This window comes from Curcuma longa, chromosome 4 (assembly GCF_044706935.1).
Source record: "Curcuma longa cultivar G26 ecotype Majalengka, Jawa Barat chromosome 4, ITB_CL_G26_1.1, whole genome shotgun sequence".
Classification (NCBI taxonomy): domain Eukaryota; kingdom Viridiplantae; phylum Streptophyta; class Magnoliopsida; order Zingiberales; family Zingiberaceae; genus Curcuma; species Curcuma longa.
In genome coordinates this window covers 1,729,416-1,746,277 of record NC_133864.1, presented here as the reverse complement: position 1 = coordinate 1,746,277, position 16,862 = coordinate 1,729,416, and the positions used below count along the sequence as shown (strand labels likewise).

The 16,862-nt window shown below is 37.3% G+C and overlaps 1 pseudogene; it reads right to left on the bottom strand.

Annotated features, from left to right (window-relative positions):
- Nucleotides 1-203: 203 nt before the first annotated feature.
- On the bottom strand, nt 204-2,388 carry LOC141826343 (uncharacterized; annotated as a pseudogene).
- Between the last annotated feature and the right edge of the window lie 14,474 nt (nt 2,389-16,862).

Here is a 16,862-nt window from a genome sequence, read left to right as displayed (position 1 = left end):
CGGATTCCGACCGGAATTCGCTGTCGGACAGAGCACCGACGGGCAGTACGTCGATCGCGCCCGAGGTGGCGGGCGACGGTGGCTGGACGGCACAGTGAGGGCGACGGCAGCGATAGTGGATCGGAGGTTCAGAGGTGTCGTGCACGAGTTGCGCAGGATAAATCACGTAGGATATATATATATATAGCCTTGATATGGATCTTCTAGGAGAATTGACCTTCTAATGGCTGACAGAATATTTTGTGTTTCTCCAGCCATTTGGACCAGCTCTTCATATTCTCTAGAAAACACCATGCGCCATTGAATCCACATCTTCTTCTCTATTTCACCAAGGAGATTTTCAATAAATTAAACTTTCTGCTTATTATCTATCCAGGTTCTTTCATTTACCAAATTATTAGTAATAGATTCCCATCGTGAAATCACATCTGCATACTGTCCAATATCATCTGGGAGTACTAGAATAGCTCCAGTTGTTTGTTGTGCTGAAGGTAAAGTCCAGGGTTGTTGGTATGTACGTCTACCTTTGAAATTACCTTGCCATTGAGACCCCGTGGTGCTTCATATGGAGATTATGATGATTGAGCTGGGGAATAATTGATTTGCCCCATCAATGGTTCTGTTGGTAGATTGTAGGTTGAGATTGTTGATGAAGATAAAGCTCGTTCAGTAGCCATTAAAGAGCGCATTATTGGATATTCCATCCTTTCCATCTGTTCCATGATTTCAGCTTGTGTAGTGACATGAGCCACCTCCTCCTGTTCTGGGGGATCATCCACATGTGTTTCTTGGATAGATAAATCATCAAATTGATTATGTAGGGTTACCTCTTCTTCAGTGTGAATAAGAGGCTTCTTCTATTTGTTGCAGCAGGAAGTCTTCAATAATTAATGATTCCTGAGGAATTGGATTATAGTACCCATTTTCCTTAGGAATTATGTGGTGTTGAGGCAGTGTTCCTTGAAGTTGTGCCTCTATCTGTTCCACATGTTCTACCACTTGCTGCCAATATGCTTTTGAATCTATGTCTGTGTCTTCCCAATTTGGTGGTTGTTGATACTGCTGGGAATCTTGCTGCAAATAAGGTTGAAGTTCTTCATTTTCTTGTATGAAGATAGGGTACTCCATTTCTTGTTCAGTAAGACCAAGGAAATGAACACCTAGGTCTTCATCTTCTTCTTCTTCATATATAACTTGAGAATTTTGAGAATCTGGCATTGGTAATTCATCCAGATCTCACTCAGGATCATCTTCCCAGGGTGTATCTTCCTATATGCTAAGAAGAGCACACTCCTCCTCGTCTTCATCACTTTCGCTTATCCATCCATAACAAGGAAACTTCCTTTTTTGTTGTGGTGTTGAGGATTCTGGTCTTTTATTTGTTTCATCATCATACTCCCATCCTTCTGGAGGTATTTTTGGTTGAGACACCGGTTTGTTGAGGTTCACTTCTGGTTCTTTCTTGTTTCTTGGCACCTCATCATATTCCCAACCTTCTGGAATAATAGGAATTTTTTGTTGAAATGTTACTAGATATTCTTCTGGGTCTTTGGGTTCATCATCATCCCATCCTGTTGGAATGATAGGGATGTTAACAATTTGTGGTATTGAATAGTCCACATAATAATCAAATTTTCCACTAGGTTCCCCTAGTGAAGCCATTAATTTATTTGGACCAAGGACTATCTTGTGTTGATTTGTAGAAAATCATGCTTCAGAATCTCATGTACTTTTTACTTCAGGAATATCAAGTATTTCTTCAAATAAGGGGGCTGCAAATTCTTCTTCTTGGGCGGTTTCACTAGGATCTTCAACATCAAATTCATTCATTCTTCGGGGTCTGGGATTTCCTGTAGAATGATATCCCGAGAAAGCCAAAGATATTGACCCATCTAGTAAAGTTATTGTTCTTACCGCTTCCGGATTGCGGATCTGGGGTACAGTTGGTGGTTGCAGGATCCATCGCATTCCTTGTAGTTCTAGTGTTGTACGGGGTGCGGCTGATACCACACGAATTTTGTTGCTGGCTAAATAATCTGCTACATTTTGAATATTATAACGAAACCCAGCATGGCTGGTGTTCGTTAGCCTTGCAATTAGTCCTCTTGTGATTAATAAATTACTTTCTGTGGAATTCCACTGTTCATATCCATGTGTTTGAATGGCTAACTCAATGTGGTGGAAGAAATCCTCCACACTGATTAGAATATTGGGAGCTATATAAACCAGTTGCGTACCTCCCGAAAGGTCAATTTCCATCATTCTAATGATCGAATAATCAGCTCTCCATCTTGTGTCCCTGAGGACAACTAGGGCATTGGTGCCTGCATTCTTGCGATGTAGAGCATGTATTCTGATCATTACTAACCCTAAATGAATAATCTGCATACATTCTCTTCTTAGTATAGCATAACTTTCTTGATTAATCAAAGGTAAGTTCTACTGTCCTTTTGTTACTAGTAGTCTTGCTTCCGAATAATGTTGATAAACCCTATGTCGAGCTTCAGACCAGTTCGCGCTATATAATGTCTCTGTAGGTACAAGTGATGCACGTCTTCTTTGTGATAATTCTAGCTCAGCTTCAGGATTGAGCTGGCTTTCTAGGGTTCTGGGGCCATTCCTGGCTCAGGCAGCCTTCGTTGCGCTTGATATCTTAGCCGCGCCATTCTTCGATAATCACGGATCTGGTCTTCTTGTGCTGAAGTTACTGGTTGTAGGGCATCCGTGGTTGTTCGTTCCGTAATAGAGGGTCTAGCTCTGACTGCCATCTTCAGATGCTTTCTTGAGTTTTTCTTTTTCTTCTTTTAAGATCTTCAATGGATCTCTATAGACAAAGAAGGGTTCTTGCTTCTTGGAGACTGCTTTAGCTCCAAGCGAGAGTCCTTGCAATTGTTTAGCAAGGTCTGCAACCTGTACAGAAGTATCACGAACAGTTGGGTTTTTCAAAAGTAAATCAAGCTTATTGTTTATTGCTAACAAAAGCTCGATTATCGTATTATTTTGTCTGTTTATGTCACTATTTGTGGCATGACCTGCTACCACAAAACCGACTGCTGGTGCACTGATTTTTTGAGTAACTTGTAGAGCCTTGTCATAGTCCTCAGAAAGGGTTGAAGGGGGAGCTGCTCCAGGCGGTGGAGTTGCACTCATGAAACACGCCTTTTGACTTCTTGCATTACTTCCTCCTTTCTTACTTGCGAGTTTAACCTCTTCAATCAGGCCCGATTGCTTGCTCTTCTATCAATTTAGGTTGTTTAGAAATTTCCAGCACCAGATTTTGATATCCAAGACTGTCAGTGGCTTGCTTAATAGTAGTCCTTTTGTAAATCTGCAACAGCTTCCTGCAATCTTCTTTGAATTTTCAAAACTTCTTTCAAGGATTCAGTAACTTCTATATGATTTTGTTTTAGGGATTCAAGCAAGATATGAAATTCCTTGTTTGAAACATAAGCATGTAATGATAGGCGATCATATAACACGTCTAAATTATGAAAAAGTCCTTTTACTGTAACTTTAGTTTCTAGATTAAGATACTCTAGGTTAGCTGTCCTAGAGTTCTGATACCATTCTGTAATTGTTCTTTCAAATCTTTCCGACATTCAAAAGCATTCTTTTTATTAATTAACATGCTTCATGCACCCTTCAAGCTATCAGCACTATTTTGTTCAGGTTCTTTTGGCTCCCTGGCCATTTCCTACCTTACTAAAACATAGTACCGACTCCATATAGGGTTTATGAAAACAAGTGATTAATAAATCTTATGCCTCAAATGCCTTTAAAAAATTCATAAACAACTTTGAGATTGGAAATCATTACCTCATTGGAAGCCTTCCTAGAATATCTTTAAGGTTTAGCCAAGAAACATATTGAAACCAAGCTCTGATACCAAATAAAACTTTCATACTGGAATAAAGGATTTTTACAGGACCTTCAGAGTATGGGCTATTAAAAGCTCTTGAACTCAGAGACTCAAACTTGGCTTTAACTAAGACTCTTAGTAAGACTCCGGATATTTTTCGTCTGTCTTTGCTAAGCTTAACACTTGGTTGCTTTTATAGGAGCGAGTGAAGGTAGACATGAAAGACCGGGTGCACGTTTTAGGCCCCATCGCATCTTTTCATATCTCCTTTTACAGATGCTCCAGACAACTATTATTGGGGGTAGCTGGCAAAACCAGGTGCCGCACCCCCTGATTACAAATACTACACTTCAAAAAGAACGGCTCCCGAGGCTCAGTTCCTTTTGATCACAAACCTTTAAACAACTTTATTTACAGGGAATCTGGCTTTTGTGCTAGATGACAGATAAAGCAGGAATCAAGGACAATAATGTATGTCCTAGGCATTCCTTTATCTCCTTTGGTGCTTTGGCCACCTCTTCTATGGACCCTTCGATTTGATGGAATAAGACCACTTGGTCCTCTGGAATTGATACGACTATTGTCAGGTGATGGACCAATCTTGATAATGCATCGGCCAGCTCATTGTTAGCTCCATCAATGTGCTCCAGCTTGATTTCTACTCCAGTACCTGTCATGTAGTCTAAAAATGAAATCCACCTTACCCGAGATGGTTTATTCTGGACCGTTTTGTTGAAGAATTTGATTATCGCATGGCAATCCGTCCTCAATGTTATCTCCTTTTTATCCAGATAATGTATCTTCATGGCTGAAAGGGCCTCCATACATGCATAGATCTCAGCATCTATTGTGGACTTGATGACTGGGAATTTTCCGCTAGCATATGCACAAATCTGCTCAGAACTTCTTGGGTCAAATTTTGATTTTTTCCATTTGCAAACTCCACCCCATCCTTCCATGCATCCATCAGTTTCAATAATAATATATGCATCAGGTGGTGGTAATTCAAGATCAGGCAGATTCTTCACTATCGCTCGGATTTTTTTTACTATTTCCCAATCTGAGTTTTTAAAACATCTATCACCATGCGGAGATGTCTTTGAATATAATGGTCCCAATAACTGACTCAGATTCTTAATATGAGATCTTGCATAGTTTACAATACCCAACCAAGATCTTAATCCCTTTAGGGTTTGTAACTTCCCTTCATCAAAGTCCAGTATCTTTTTTATAATATGCTGTTGCATTTTAATCTTTCTGTTGCCCACAACAGCACCAAGAAATTCTATCTCTGGCTGAGCAATTTTCATCTTTGTAGGAGAGAGTATAAGCCCTTCCTTCTGACAAATATCCAGTGTCTGGGTTAAATGTTGTATATGCATTTCTTCAGAGGGAGAGAAAACCAGTATGTCGTCAATATAGACGACTAAGAAATCTTCACACCCCTTAAAACAATTATCCATCTTCCGTTGGAAGATAGCAGGGGCGTTCTTCAAACCAAATGACATAACTAACCATTCAAATAATCCTTGAGGAACCAGAAAAGTAGTCCAAGGCACAAATTCAGGATTCATCATGACCTGATGAAAACCAAATTTCAGGTCAAATTTTGAAAATATTCGGCTACCACCAATCTTCTTCAGAATCAAATTAATGCCTGGCAAGGAATACTGGTCTTTATGGGTATTGTCATTCAGAGTCTTATAATTGAAAACCAGTCGTTCCTTCCCCTTTCTATTCTTGACCAGTAATAGGATCTATAGTGGTACCAGATTGGACAATGAAAGCCATAGTACGGTGCCGACTATTACTTGGGCGTATTACCTTGAGCTTTAAAAGAATATCAACATGGGCCTTGAATGACGCTTCCATTGCTGGTGTGATGTGCTTTCAAAGGTTTATCCTGTATGGTTAAATCAGGATTAATAATGTCTAAGGTACAGATTACCTTATTTTTTGACCAGTGTTGTAATGGATTTTCCCCAATAAAGCCTGCTTCCTTCAACCTTTGCATTAATGGTGCAAAATGCATTTTGAAAGTCCGTACCAATTAAGGCTTGATTTTGCACATTCAGATTCAGGTTGATTACATCCTCTTCCTCCATTTCAAGTTCCGGAATAGCATAAGCTGAAACCTGTACTTCAGGTGTAGTGTTGATAGTGGTAATTTCTTTATAGAAAGTTACCTCAGTTCCTTCTATTCGAAGTCCTCCAGCCATAGACTTAATAAAGTTACATCCTAGCAACATTTGAATTCCATCCTTCAGATTCATATTCAGCTGGTAGGTGAAGGGTATCCTGAATTTATGAACCCCAATAGACATAAGCCCATTCTTTACTTTCATTGATGTTTCTTGTTGGGAATTGATTCCTGAGAAAGTTATTTTATAATTAATAGGCTCAAATGCTGCTTCAGGTAAAGCCTTTTTACAAATACAACATGTAGTTGCTCCAGTATCCAATATTGCTCTGATTTTTGTATCTTGGATACCTGGTATATGGAAGTATGATTTCCATATTGTAGAGTTTGTTGATTAAAGACCTTACTGGTGCTGCAAAAGAGAATTCCTGTGTTATGGAGGGATGGATGCATATCAATTACTTGTGATATTGACCCTTGATAGCCTTCAGTTGAGCCAAAGCAACCATTCCCTTGTGCTGTTGTTTCCAATGTCATTACTTCAGTGACTAGGGGTGTAATAATTCTTTCCAGAATAACCTGCGCCACACATGAACCTTTCTCCAAAGATATTATTGTATGAGAATGGTTTAAAATTAGAATACGTATTTTTCTCCGGAAGTCAGAGTCAATAACTCCAGCACCAATGCCCAGCATTAACTTCAGAGCTGCTCCAGATCTTGGTGCTAACGTTGCATAAATTTTATTAGAAAATTCTATCGGAATTCCTGTTCGTGCCAATGTTTGCATTCTTGCTGGTATGGATACTTCTTCATCCAGAAAAATATCATAGCCGGCGGCTCCAGGGTCCCTTTGACAGGGAGTTTTGCCGTAGGAGTCAGTTTTTTAATCCAGAAAAATTCCACTGACGGATGCGCTAAAGTCCGTGGCTCAGTGGCCTGCGTGCTGGTTCGGCGGTTTCCGACCGAATTCGGTCGGATTCCGGCCACAATCCGGCCGGAATCCGGTGTCGATTGGCGCGCCGGTGAGTGGCACGTCGACTGGGCTCGGTCTGGCGGCCGGCGGTGGTCGGACGGCGAAGCGACTGCGGCGGCAGTGGCTGGGGGCCGGGGGTGTCGCGCACGGTCACATAAATACCCGTCGTATTTCTCTCTCTTTATATATATATTTTAATAGGTATGCAGCTCATCCTATTAATATTAAAAGTAAATGACTTTTCCTTGACTTGCATACTAGGTAAATTTAAAGATATGTATATTCAAAAATCAATCCTTAAAATATTTATTCAGAATTCTAATCTTTTTATTATTCCTCTTAATACTTATTATGGAATATATAAATTTTCTCTCCAATCTTAAGTAACTGCAGCAAAAGTAACGAGAATGCAGAAAGTATTAGCATATGTTAGATTTTATTTCCATTCCGATGGATACTTATGTATTTATAAATGCAAGTACGTAAGAGATCATACATACATATAACCGCAAGAGGTCATGCCTAAGTATGACAGATAGGTGGCATGGGAGGCATCTGCAAGTGTGCGCTTTTGTAGGGTATTATGTAGACCCGACCACGGTTCAGAACCGACGGTTCGACGGTTCGGAACCGCCGGTTCGACGGTTCATGGCAGGTCGACCCTTAACCTTAACCGCCCAAGACGGTTACGGTTCACGGTTCGGAACCGCCGGTTCACGGTTCGGAACCGCCGGTTCACGGTTCGCGACGGTTCGAGATTATTATATTAAAAATTTTAAAATTTAAAATTTAAAATTTATTAAAAAAAGGGCTTGCACTTATTAAGTTGCCTACGTATCCCCTTAGGGTATAGGGGAATCAAAGCCCACGTAGTTCTTTTACATTTTCACCCTTTTACATCACTCACTTCCATTTCCTCCCGTTCCTCCCGTTGTATTCGTTCCTTCCGTATCAAATTCTTCGGCTTCGTCTTCTGAAAGTTGCATTCCTTGGATTCTTTTCTCGGCTCTGGTCCAATCGTCGAGTAATGCTTGGGCTTCCAATGAGTCGGGAGACATAGTTGATCGCCGTTCATCTAATATGTTGCCGCCGGCACTGAATGTCTGCTCCACAGCAACAGTTGACACTGGACATGCTAAAATTTCTTTGGCAATTACGGAGAGAACGGGAAAGCTTTGAGCCTTCTGTGACCACCACTTTAAAATATCGAAATCTTCACTATCTGCTTCATTAAAATCAAAAGAAGTGGTAAAATAATTCTCAAGTTCCTGTGTGGAACTTGAGGATCCTCGTGGACGTTTCGTCCGTTCTTTTAATAAAAGTTGTGCTTTTGAAAGTTTTAAATTAGTACTAATAGTTTGTTGTTGTGTTTCAGAAATATTAGTTTGTATTCCATATTTCACATAATATTGATTATAAATATCACATAAATAATTTCTAATAATATATATAATACTAGCTGGATCAGGAGAAGAAGGATCTTTAACAGGAATTAAAGCGTCATAGTATAAAGTTAGCATTTCTTGTAAAACTTCTAATTTAAATCTAGGATCTAAAGCAAATGCAACTAAATAAATTTCAGGAATTAAATAAAAATATTTTTCCCATTTAGTTTTCATAGCTAATATACAAGAAGTTAAAGCTTCATTATTGATATGTTCATTTAAAATTAATACTATACTACAAAAATTCACTAAAACTAAATGAGCAGTGGGATAATAAACACCGGAAAGTTGTTCGGTTGCATCATTAAATACTTTTAAAATTTCACAAATATTACTACAAATATTCCATTGTTGTGAAAATAAATATATATTAGTATTACTATTTTCTGTAAAAAATAAACATAATAAATCTTTATATTGAAATGAATCTTGTAATAATTGATATGTGGAATTCCAACGTGTTGGTACATCACGTGGAAATTTTTTAGGTCTCATTCCATTAGCTTTACAAAATCTACCCCATTGTTTCATCATAGATGGATGAGACCATAAATATGAAATTGCGATTCTAATTGGTTTAATATAATTTTCTAAAAGTCTTAATCCATCTTGAACACATAAATTTAAAACATGACATACACAACGAATATGAAAAAATAAACCACCAATAACAGGTTGGCAAACAAATTTTAGTTCATCTATAGAAGCGGTATTAGAACTAGCATTATCTAATGATATTGAAAATATTTTATGAGTTAATCCATATTCTTCTAAAATTAAACATAATAATTGTGCAATGTTATGGGCAGTATGTGATTCATCAAAAACTCTATAAGCTATTAACCTTTTTTGGAGGATCCAAGAGCTATCAATCCAATGACAAGTTACACCCATGTAAGAATGAGTTTGCCAATGATCACTCCAAATATCGACACATAAAGAAACTTTATTATTTAATTTACTAAATTCATCAATTAAATTCTTTTTTCCTTATTTTACTATTTTTTTAATTGTACGAGTAAGTATAGTCCTAGGAACACGTTTAGCAGATAGATTAAGAGATTCTTTACAAAAATTTTCAAATGTGCATTTAGATCCAAAACTAAAAGAAAGATGTTCTACGGAAACAAATTTAGCTAATGATTCTCTTAATTTATTATCAGAATATAAAAATAAACCGAAATCAGTACTACTACCGCTAGAAAATCTAGATAATTGTGTTTGAGAAAAGTCGAGTCCATATTCCGTCGGGTGCTTCGTTTCTACATGTCGTTTTAACGATCCATAGCCGCCGCCGGCTTGGAACTTGTATTTTGCACGCATTTCTCCCGATGGAAGAGTGACTTTCTCAAAATATTTAGTGAAAATAGAAGATTTTAGAGGAGGATTATCCCGAACCTTAGAAGTAATTGCTTTAGTACTTCCTTGTGTTTCGGGCGTCGGAAGGTGTTGGGCCTCGATCTCATCATCGGTGGATTGAATGTTGGGAATGGGATCCTCGTGCGCTATTTCTTTTTCCCTCTGAGATCGATGTGAAGAACTTCCACCGCGGCCTCCTTCCATTGTAGTCGAAAGATGGAGTCAGAACTCGGAAACGCGTAGAGATTAGAGAACGCGAACTTGCGAAGTTGAGAATGAGAATTAGAGAGTAGAGAAAGTGTGTGAAAATGATGAAATGAACTCCCTATTTATAGAATTTGGATCATAACGGATATTAAACCATAGCCATTGATCAAAAAATGGTCAAATGATCCTAACCGTTGGAAAAAAATAAAAAAAATAAAAAAAAGGGCTCAAACGGCTCTGAACCGACCGGTTAATCGGCGGTTCAGAGCCGTTGGAACCGTCGATTCCAACGGGAAACACCAAAAAAAAAATTAAACGATTGAACCGCCAGTTCAACCCACCGGTTAACCGGCAGTCCGCCGGTTCCAAAAGGCTTGAACCGTAACCGGCCCGACATCCTACCGGGCCGGTTCCAGTTTGGCCCGGCTAACCGGGTCAACGGGCCAACCGACACGTTGACCCGGGCCGGGTCCGGGCCGAGTCCCGGCCGGGTCCGGGCTTGATCCGGCCCATGGTCGGGTCTATGTAGGATCGAACTTAATGCTAGAGGTGGAGTGAATAATGTTGTTGGGATGTATACAAGAATCCTAGCTATCAATGTAAATAAAACATTCTGAAATGAAAATTATTTTGGTCAATGTTTGTATTTAATTTTTATGCAAGTGAGACAAGTATAACTAAGAATAAATCAAGTAAAAGTTAAAACTAAGTAGGATTTACAAATAGAGTAGTCAACATAAGATTGCAAGTGATATAAATAAGCTCAAACATATTCTATACAAGTCAAAATTATTCAACTAAAAGTCACTACAAGTTAATACGAATTCATATAAGTCAAACCAAGTTGAAGAATTAATCAAGCATGTAAGCATTAGACTTTAATCAAGGCAAGACTTAATAACTTAGGCTTAATAACTTAGGCTTAAATGATAATTATCTTAACATAACTTAAATAATTAATAGACTTTTAAATGGTCATGTAAGTAGAGGTAAACAAGTTCTAAGTAAGATACATGACCGACTTAAAGATAAATTGAATAAGCAATATAAATACTAATAGAATAAGCAAATATTAACTTGAATGAGTAAGTGAACATACTTAAAACATTTGAACAAAGCAAGTGGGCATGTTAAGTGCTAAATAAAATGACTCTGGATAAGTGAATAATTAGGAAAACATTTAAATGAGTAATTTGAATCTTTAAGTAAAATTCTTATATATGAGTTTGAAAAAGCAATGAGCTTAAGTAAAATCAAATAAGTAATGAGCTCAAGTAAAAACCCAAGTAAGCTTAAGAAGGCAGAATAAACTAGAAATCAAAAAGGATTAAAACTCAAGTAGGTAAGTAGCTTTGAAATCAAATGAAGTCAAGTCAAAGTGAATAATAGAACATCTAAACAAATAAGCTAAGTACAACATATGAAGTAGTCAAAATGAGTCAATATCAGACAAATCAAAATGAGTCAAACTAGCTAAACCTAACAAGATCTAAATCCTAGTCTAAATAGGAGGAAGCTTAGATGGGGTCGAGGAGACTAGAGGTCTAGCGAAAGTCCCGAGAGTCAAGATTAGCTGAGCAAAAGTCAAAACAAATTGGGTGGATCAAGATTTGACATCAAATAAACTCTCCTGAGGGGAGTAGTAAGGATGTGCTCTCGAAAAGAGAGCAGTAGACGTCGATCCAATTTAAAGTTTTATGGGAGATCAAAAGTTGAGACCCGATTGCTAGAAAGCTATCATTCATACTCGTTATATTATGTTTGTGCTAACTCTATGATGCACAAACTCAAATCGGAAGTTGGCCGGAATCACTGATTCTGATCGCCCTAGATGGAGCTTCGAGCACCTAGAGTGGTCTGGGCACTCGGATGTGCTCCAAGCACCTGAAAGGGCAATTTTCAATGAGCAAGATGAGTTGGCATGCACTATATGGATGGTACATATAAGCTTCCAGCCACCTGGGAATAGATAAAGTTTGACGAGGATAAAGCTTCGTCCAGATGCTACCACATCAGTGATCCAAGCGCTTAGAGGTGGTCTAGGCGCCCGAACTACCTTATAAAAGTAGGGATCGACCAATACTTCAAGATAACTCTTTCCTCAATCGTCCAAGTGCTTCTTTACGAATCCAAGTCTCTGAGACGACATGCTCAAGCTTCAAAGATGCAATGACACTGCGAAACTGCCTCTGCTTAGCCTTTGGTAACGCTTTATTAATTGTAACTTGGCACTGTTGAATGGACTAACTCAATTGAGTTGTTCCTTGGTTACACTTCACTATAGAGTCATAACCTTGGCATCAACTTCGACCTTCTTCTTGACGTCCGAGGTCCATTTCTCCCATTCCGAGGGTTCTCCATGCTCGTCGACTAGTAGTATGAACTCTCTTTTCACTATGAACAACATCTCAATTTGTGTCTTTAAAAAATACTCCATTTGCCCTTTCCAGTAGTCAAAGTCACTTCTGTCGAATAGGGGAGGACATACTGTGATGTATCCCACTTGATGGGTCATTTCTTATAAATAATTGATTTTGATACACAATTTCTCCAATACTTTTTACGATCTTGGGTAAGTAGCACACACAAAAAAATTAAAGAAATAAAAACCAAAAGAAATAAGATGGTTTTTTTTAAATTGAATACTCGAATGATGATTAAATCAATTTAGAGCATCCTGACTTGATATCAATTGTAGGATCGAAAATAGCAATAAAGGGGGTGAATATCACTTATATTTTTAAAATTATTTTCTTTTTCAAAATATGAAATCAGAATGCAGTAGAATAAAAGAATAGAAAATAGGTGGCACAAGATAAAAGATTTACTTGGTTTACAATCCCCTAGGATTGCTATTTCAAGAACTACGATCTACCAGGTGGATCGCTTCTTGAAAATCAACTCTGAATCTTCTTTTTATCAAAAATATTTAAAAGGCAAAGAAACCTTTTACAATTCAATGAGATTATGGTAAAGAGTTATTGTATCTCTAGAAATGAAATGCAAAAAAATAAAGGTTACCAAAATCCAAATGAACAGAATTTCAAAGCTTGATGGATTTGGACTTGTAGTTGCTTTGAATGCAAAGGAGCATAGCTTGAGAAAGAATATGTGAATGCTTTGAGGATTGCTTTTCAATCAGTCTCTAGCTCATGGTTCTTTTATAGGTTTTTTTGATCAACTGATAAACCTTTTTTGATAGACTGATAAAGATATGATCCTACTCAATATGATGTTCAATAGGTTCGATCGATCGATAAAGATTTATGTTATCTTTCTATCCAGGTTCATTTGTGGATCAAATAAACATCCCACTCAATCCTTTGATTGGATGTATTTTTGATCACCCGATGAACAGGAATGGTAGACTGATCATAAACTTTCCATCCAAGGTCTATTCGACATCCCGCTCGATCTGCTGATTGGATCCATGTTTGGTCATCGTCCATCTTGCCTTCGATCTTATCTTCTTCCATGCAGCATGCTCCAATCATCTGATGCCATGTTGGCTTAGTTTGCCACGACATCGATTGACTGAACTCTCTTGTTCGATCGACCGAAAGTGTAACTCTTGCAAAATAGAGTTAGCATAACACATAATAGAAGTAGTTCTGCAAAACAAAGTTTGCATAAATAGAAATATTAATAAGTAAAATGCATGTTCTAATTGATAGTAAAAAATGTCTGAACTCGACTTTGAAACACATGTTGGTTTCTTGGTCGGATCAACGCCCAGATGTAAAATTACCCCCATCCCAAGGCAAAGATGCTCATCATAGCCTTCTATACCTTGCTTTTCTTAGATTTCAAATGTCTGATCCTGCTGACTCATTTGGACTTCCTCTGCTTAGTGTTTGATCAATCCACTAGGGCTTTCTTCTATTTGATGTCCGGTCTTGCTGACCCACAAATTATGCTCTTCCAAATGTCCAGATCATCAACCAATCTGGTCTTCCTTTGCCTATGTCTAGTCTACTTGATCCACTAAGACTTCCCTGCCTAGTGTTTGATCATCCTAACCCACTAGAACTTTTTCTGTTTAGTGACTTGTACACTCAACACACACATCAAATCTCAAGGCTTAACAATAAATCCTTTATCATCATCAAAACACAGGTTCAATTATCTACACCAATAAAAATTATAAATGTACCTCTCTGATCTTCTAAGTGATTACAATTATTAATGGTATAAGAGGTTTCTCCACCTCTAGTATTTTACTGAGAAGGAGAAAAATATTTGCTTTTTGGAAATGACTCATTAATGAGTCATAGGCCATGGAGAAACCAAAGTTTTGAATCACATAAACACCCATATTATCATTTGGTATGCTTGCATGTTTTTTTTTATTTTGCTACACTAAGTCATATGTAACCTTGCTAAACATTAACATGAGTAGTTATAATTCACATTTGTAGGTATAATTGTTATTCACCCCTTCTAGCATATCCTACCATCTCACTAATTGGTCCCAACATATACCTCATTCTCACTTGAAGATTCATATCTACAAGATCTTTCTTCTTTGCCCGATCTCTCAACTCCTTCATATAATACCATGAAAGCTGCATGCTTGCTCTCCTTACTTTTGGCTTCACCTTTTTAAACTATTATGAGGTGTCATCGACGTAGCCTTTTGTGAAATTGAGCTACATGAGTAAGCTAACTTGAGTCAAAATAGAAGAATACAACATTGATTGTAGGAAAGAAGAAATCTAAAAAGAAGGAAGAACCTACATCATCCTCAAAATTGGAACACAAGAGTGAAAGTGAAAAAGAAGGAAGAAACTACATCATCCTCAAAATCAAAACATGAAAGAAAAAGTGATTCTTCAAGTGAGATGACACACTTTGTTAAGAGGATAATGAGGAAAAACAAATTCCTAAAAAAGAAGGATGTCAAGATCTAAAAGTTAGTTAAGATCAAATCAGTTGCTGTGTTAGCAAGAGTCCAGGCGCCCAGAAGACTTTCAAGCTACAAGATAGGTGACACGTTAACAATTGAAAAAGGCTATAAAAGGAAGGCAAGGGTTCGAGGTTCAAATAATAACATCATCTCTGTTCTCTTGTAACTCATTCTATGCTCTCATTCCGTGCTATCCAATCGATCTAGGAGATTTTAGAATGAGCGCTCTACATTAGGATCTCCAAGGGCGATCAAGGATCAGTAACTTATTTTATTGTTTGCTTGTGTTTGTGATAAATCTATAAGAGGTTTCTCCACCTCTTAAAGATGTCCGAAAAGAAGAAAAAGAAAGTGCTCATGTTCAAAGGCATAGTCGTGGAGTATGAACCTTGGAGGATTGCCGAACCACATTAAATTTGGTGTATATAATCTTGTTTTGTTTATATTTATCTATTTTTCTATGTACTAATCTATAGATAAGAATGATAGAAAAAAGAACGAGCACTATTCACCTCCTCTAGAGCATTTAATCCTAACAATTTTAAATTGTCATAATGCTTTAACCACATATACCATTCTTACTATTTCCACTATGCTCATTTATCCCACTGTATTAGTTATGTATGCTTACTTCTCTATTGTACTCGCTACATACTATCTGACTTGATTTTCATACTTTGATAACTCAATTTATTTATTTATATTATTATACTATTCACTCTCCCTCTAGTAGTCATAAACAATCCAATACAATCGACTCATCTTGGAACAAAAACCTAATTGTTTGTAAAAAAAATAAATCTCTTATTAATTGCCTTCAACTAATCATGTGTTAGTCGATTGAATTGTCATCTAGTTAACTCAAAATGAAATAGAATATTTCTATTTGTGAGCAATTTGCTTTTAGTTGACTTCTTGGTTGACTTATGATAACAATTGGTTGTATATGACTATTAGTCGACTGAGTCATTGACTTTGACCTTGAAATACTTGTTTATTAGTTGAGCCTATGCCTGAATAAGAGATTTATCCAACACCCAAATTACAAGTCACTCATAGTCTCTCACAACTCAACATGCCCAAAGATCTAACCTCGAGGAATTTCTCATGAATCAGGTATCTAATCAACCTTTAACCTATCGAGACTTCTCATCTATTGAGATGCCTCACCTCTAGATCTTCCTCATCTCTCAATACCTATTAAACTTCTTTATCTTTTAGCACCTATTGGACTTTTTCTTCTACTAAACATCCAATCAACCCTTAATCCATTTGGTCCTTATTCATCTACTAACACATGTTGAACTTTCCTATTCTGCCAAATGTGTGATCTACCTCTACCCAATATGATTTCATTCATTGCACCTATAATGTTAATATCAAATAACCTATACCTGCACACTTTGACACACTACATTAGTAACAATAATATGAACCTAACTTAAGCCCTTTTTCAAACACATCAAAATTATATGGTCAAACTCAACTACTTAGGCACAATTGCACTAACTGCTACATTTTCACTCAAAACACTAAAAAAACTTTCTCTTTCCTTTGAGCAACTATGTAATACATTCATCCATCACCTCTTGTAAAGTTATGTCATGTATCTCGCCAACTATGATAGTATATACAAAAGCATAAACCAAATAAAGTTGTACAACAATAATAAATATTTGTGTTGACTCATATTCTAAGTTCTTCATCCAAATCTTGACTATTTTTTATTAATCCAAGTGTCTAGCTCTTCAAATCGACTAATCCTAAAAGTGACCAACCTGACTCCTAAAAAAATTTTCATCAATCATCAAGGTAAATTGGGAAGCGTGAATGACACGTTGCTCTGCAGCTAATATTCTAAGGTTATCTTTTCAATAGAAAAAATCAATCTATAGTGCGTCGTAGTTAATAATTGATCCATGGAAGTATGATTAACACAAAAGCGATTTGTTGTTGCACTGTAGCTGTCAC